The sequence below is a fragment of the Chrysochloris asiatica genome, unplaced genomic scaffold (genome assembly GCF_000296735.1).
Source record: "Chrysochloris asiatica unplaced genomic scaffold, ChrAsi1.0 scaffold00065, whole genome shotgun sequence".
NCBI lineage: Eukaryota > Metazoa > Chordata > Mammalia > Afrosoricida > Chrysochloridae > Chrysochloris > Chrysochloris asiatica.
Window position 1 is genome coordinate 4377876 of NW_006408583.1, and position 6226 is coordinate 4384101.

The following is a 6226-nucleotide window of genomic DNA, read 5'->3' on the forward strand; positions in this document are numbered from 1 at the left end:
AGCGTGTTTTTCCTTTTTGGTTTTCTGACTCCAGATCTTTGCACATTTCGTTGTAATATTTGACTTTGTCTTCTTGAGCTGACCTTTGAAATTTTCTGTTAAGCTCTTGGACCTCCTCATTTTTCTATTGGCTTTAGCATCTCTATGCTGGAGAGCAAGTTTCATTGTCTCTTCTGACATCCATTCTGATCTTTTCCTTCTTTCTTGTCTTCTTAATGACTTTTTGCTTTCTTCCTGTATGATGTTCTTGATATCATCCCACAACTCTTCTGTCTTCAGTCTTTAGTGTTCAGTGTATCAAATCTGTTCTTCAGATGATCTCTAAATTCAGAAGGGATATATTCAAGGTCATATTTTGGCTCTTGTGGACTTGTTTTTATTTTCTTCAGCTTCAGTTTGAATTTGCATATGAGCAAATGATGGTCTGTTCCACAATCTGCCCCTGGCATTGTTTTGACTGAGGTTATGTAGTTTTCCATAGTCTCTTTCCACATATAACAGAGATGATTAAGAGAGTTACTAGGACAGTTAGCAGTACTGGAACAAGGATACAAATCTCATTCTTAGCTTTAGTCTCTTAATATAGTGTGTTCCCATGGTAAACCCTCTAGTGACCATTTTGTGTATGACAACTCCACCGCCTTAATCAAAGTTAATTGTGTCGGAGTAGAATTGATCCCTTAGTTCAAGCAGAGGACGGTTTCTGGAAATTTGGAATTGAGGTTAAGAGAGAGAGAATTTTTTTTTTCTTTCTTTATAACGTTTATTGGTGGGGCAAGAAGTTTAAAGGCAAGAAGTGACTGGCTTACAAACTTTTAAGAGAGAACCTAGGTCCAGATGGGGTGGGGGAAGGTAGACTCCCCACTGAATGGTTTCCAATCTGTTGGGATGGGGCTAATGAAAAGGGATAGGGATAAGACTTTTGCGGTACAATAGTGAGTAATGTCCATCAGGACTAACTGTGAGGATCAGAAATATAAAGGTAGATGTTTTTTAACAAAAGGAGGGAAGTGATTGATTTTGCAGCCCAGGAATGGAGGTCCTTGGGACCATCAAGTGAGAAGAACAGAGTGTGGTACCCTATCCAGAGAAGCAGTGATGCCAGAAATGGAGACAGAGGCAATGACGTGAACAGATGGAGTGGCTGGGGACACTGGACTCAGGGAAAGAGAGGGGCTGTGTGCTAACAGTCAGGGTGAAGGCCTGTGAGGTGTACCCTTTGGTTATTTGATGATGCATGGAGGGCATTGTAATCATTTCAACGAAACAAAATACAATAGGATAAATGTAAAACTGATGTTCTCCCCTGTAAATCCACACAATTCACAATAAAAACTTTAAAAAAATAGTTTAATTGTATTTGTGAAATATAAACTCAGAACTTAAAGTTGGGGAACTTTTCACAAAAAAGGAAAGCTGACTTAGAATTATGCTAGCTGTTATAAGAGACAAGCCCCCAACTCTGAATATCTTAACAAAACAGAATAACTAAAATGAATAGAATTTGATATTCACATCAAGTCCCTGGAGCAGTCATTCAGAGCCCAACTCTTTATACAGTGGCTCGCACACTTTTCCAAAGTCTCAGCCTTCTTTATTCAGCCAGCACAAGAGAAGAGAGAGTACAAAATTGCACAGAAGATTCTAATGGGTCAGACTTTGATGTGTCGGGTATAATTGAGGCACATTGTTGCATATAATGCTAAGGATGACTGGCAAATGTAGTCTAGATGTTTCCTAGAAGAAAGGTAAATGAGTTAGCTAAACAGCCAACTAATGTTAGCCATATTGGAAAACCAGTCAGCAGAGAGCAAGAAGAAAGACCAGATGGACTGGGAGGAGGAGAGATGAAATGGAGACAAAGTCTTTGATGGCTTTTCAGGTTCTGGTGTTAATCCCCCCCCCCCCCCAAGAGGTCCTGTTGTTGCTGTTGTTAAGGGCCATTGAGTCAGTTCTGACTCATAGCAACCTTATGTACAACAACAGTATAAAGTGCTGCCCTGTCCTACACCATCTTCACAATTGTTCTGTTTCAGCCCATTGTCGCTGCCAGTATGTCAGTCCATATTCCCGGGTGTTTTCCACTTTTTTGATAATCCTCCACTTTTCCAAGTACGATGTCCTTGTCCAGGAACTGGTCCTTCCTAACAATGTATCCAAAGTATGAGAGACAACATTTCACCATCCACACTTCTAGGGAGCATTTTTGTTGTACTTCTACCAAGAAATATTTATTTGTTCTTCATGAAGTCCATGGTACTTTCACTATTCTTTGCCAGTACCATAATTCAAATGCATCTATTCTTCTATAGTCTTCCTTATTCATTGTTTATCATTCACCTGCATATGAGGCAACTGAAAATATCATGGGCTGAGTCAAGCTCACCATAATTTTCAAAGTGATATATGTATTTGCTCAACACTTTAACGAGGTCTTTTGCATCAAATATGCCTAATGCAATATGTCGTTTGATTTCTTGATTCCCGCTTGCATGAACGTTGGTTGTGGATCCAAGCAAAATGAAATCTTTAAATACTTCAATCTTTCCTCTCTTATCATGATGCTATTTATTGGTCCAATTGTCAGGATTTTTGTTTTCTTTACCTTAAGGCGCCATCAATACTGAAGTCTTTGATCTTCACTAATAAGTACTTCAAGTCTCTTGACTTCTAGCAAGCAAAGTTGTGTCATCTACATATCACAGGTTGCTAATGAGTCTTCCTCTAGTTCTGATGACATGTTCTTCTCCATACAATCCAGTTTCTCCAGTTATCTGCTCAGCATTCAGATTAAGTAAGAATGGTGAAAGAATATAATCTTTCCTGAATTTAAACCATTCAGCATCCCCTTGATCTGCCTCTTGGTCTGTGTACAGGTTCCCAAGAGCAAAATTAAGTGTTCTGCAATACCCATGCATTGCACTGTTGTCTATAGTTCGTTATTATTCACACAGGCAAATGCTTTAGCGTAGTCAATGAAGAACAGCCAAGATTCATATGTGTCAGCAGTGATACCCCTCATTCCATGTCCTCTTCTAAATCCAGCTTGAATTCCCAGCATTCCCTGTTGGTGTGCTGCTGCAACCATTTTTGAATTACCGTCAATAAAATTTTACTTTCATGTGCTATTAATGATACTATTCAATGATTTCCACATTATATTAGGTGACCTTTCTTTGAAATGCCCACAAATGTAGATCTTTTCCAATCAGTTGGCCAGGCAGCTGTCTTCCAAATTTCTTAGCATAGACAAATAAGGGCCTCGGGCACTATATCAATCAGTTCATTAAAGATCTCAATATATATTCTGTCCATTTTTGAAATCAATTCTTTTTGGTACAGTTACTTTGTGTATGTTTTCTATCTTCTTTTGATGCTTCTTGTGTTAGCCAATGATTTCCCATTGTTGTTGTTAGGTGCCTATGAGTTGTTTCTGACTCACAGAGACTCATATGTACAATAGAACAAAACACTGCCTGACCCTGAGTCAGCCTCACAGTTGCTGTTATGCTTGATCCCGTTGCTGCTACTACTGTTCAAAGCCATCTCATTGGAGGTCTTTTTTCACTGATCCCCCACATTACCAAGCATGATGCCAATCTTCAGGGACTTGTTCCTCCTGATGTTATTGTTAGGTGACATTGAGTCGTTACTGACTCATAGTGACCCTATGCACAACAGAATGAAACACTGTCTGGTCCTGCGCTAACTGCACAATCCTTGCTAGGTTTGAGCCCATTACCACTAAGCCAATCCATCAAGGTAGGGGGTGGGTCTTCCTCTTTTTCTCTGACCCTCCACTTTACCAAACAAGAAATCCTTCTCCAGGGACTGGTCGCTCCTGACAATATGTCCAAAGTATGAGGTACGAAGTCTGGCCATCCTGGCTTCTAGGGAGCATTCTGGCTGTACTTTTTCCAATACAGATCTCTGTTTGTTCTTTTGGCTGTCCATTGTACTTTTAATATTCTTCCTCAACACCATAACTCAAATGCATCAATTCTTCCATGGTTTCCCCTATTTACTGTCCAATTTTCACATGCATATGAGGCTATGGAGTCTTTGTGTGCCGCTGTGGGCTAATGCGTCAGACTGCAAAGCCATTTGAACTACAAGGTTGCTGGTTCAAGCTCACCAGTTTCTCCTTGGAAACCCTATACAGGGTCGCTATGGGTAGGAATCGACTCGATGGCACTTAACAACAATGAGGCTATGGAAAATACTATGACTTAGGTTAGATACACCTTAGTCCTCAAACTGGCATCTTTGCTCTTGAACACTTTGAAGAGGTCTTGTGCAGCAGATTTACCTCATGCAACATGTCATTTGATTTCTTGAATGCTGCTTGCATGAGTGTTGACTGTAGATCTTTGCAAAATAAATTCAGACAACTACCTTCTTTTCTCCACTTATCATGATGTTTATTATTGGTCCAGTTTGAGAATTTTTGTTTTCTTTACATTGAGGTGCAATCCATACTGAAGGCTGTAGTCTTTGATCTTCATCAGTATGTATTTTAAATGCTCTTTGCTTCCAGAAAGCAAGGTGTATTATCTGCATAGTATCGATTTTTAATGAGTCTTCCTCCAATCCTGATGCCACTTTCTTCTTCATATAGTCCAGCTTCTCAGCATTCAGATTGAATAAATATTCAGATTGAATAAGTATGCTGAAAGAATACAACTCTGGCATACACCTTGCTTGATTTTAAATCATTCAGTATCCCCTTGTTCTGCCTCTTGGTCTATGTGCTGGTTTCTTATGCGAAACCTGTGTTAAATGGTATAGAATATTCCCATTCTTTACAATGGGTTCTATAGCTTGTCATGATCCACACAGTGGAAAGCCTTTGTATAGTTAACAAAGTAAAATTAAACATATTTCTGGTATTCTCTGCTTTTAGACAAGATCCATCTGATGCCAGCAATGATCTCTCTCTCTCTCGTTTTTCATGTTTTATTGTGAATTATGTGATAGTTTAGCAATGATGTCTTTTGTTCCACATTTGCTTCTGTAGCCAGCTTGAATTTTCTGGTATTTCTCTGTAGATGTGTTGTTGCAGCCGTTTTAAAATTCTCAAAAAAAATTTTACTTGCATGTGATAATAATATTGTTCAATGATTTCTGCATTAGAACATGAATAAATATGAATCTTTTCCAATCAGTTGATAAGGTAGTTGTCTTTCAAATTTCTCAACATAAACGAGTGAGTGCCACATCAGTTTATTGAAAGATTTCAATTTGAATTATGCCAATTCATGGAGACCTGTTTTCCACCAATACTTAAAGTGCATCTTGAACTTCTTCCTTCAGTGCCATTGGTTCTTATCAAATGCCACCTCCTGCAATGGTTGAACATTGACCATTTCTCTTTGGTACAGTGACTCTGTATATACCTTCCATTGTCTTTTGATGCTTTCTTCATCATTCTTTTGCCCATGGAATTCTTCAGTCTTGCAGCCTGAGGCTTGAATTTTTTCTTCAGTTCTTTCAGATTGAGAAATGCTGAGTGTGTACTTCCCTTTTGGTGTTTTAACTCCATGTCTTTACACTTTTCCTTAAAATAAAATCTTGGTCTTCTTGAGCTGCTCTGTAAAATTTTCTATTTAGATCTTTTACTTCTTCATTTATTCCAATCATTTTAGCATCGTCATGCTAGAGAGCAGGTTTCAGAGTCTTCCGACAACCATTTTAGTCTCTTCTTTCTTTGCTGTGTTTTTAAATACCTTTTGCTTTATCATGATGATGTTTTTGATGACATCTCAAACTCTTCTAACCTTTGATGAGTAGATTCTAATACATCAAATCTGTTCTAGGGAAAGGCTCTAAATTCAGGTGGGATGTGTTCAAGGTCATATTTTGGTTCTAATGGACTTGTTTTAATTTTCTCAGTTTCAGTCTAAACTTGCATATGAGCAATAGATTATTCTACAGTCTGCCCCTGGTTTTGTTTTAGCTGATAATATCGAGTTTTTCTACTGTCTTTTCCTACAAATATAGTCAATTATATTCCATCTGATGAGATCCATGTGTATAATCACCTTTTATATTGTCCTAAGGTAGTGCTGGTAGCATAGTAGTTACGAATCGGGCTGCGAACCTTAAGGTCAGCAGTTCGAAACTACCATCTGCTCCGCGGGAGAAAGATGAGGCTTTCTACTCCCGTAAAGATTTACACCCTCGGAAACCCTGTACAGGGTCGCTATGGGTCGGAACTGACTCGACA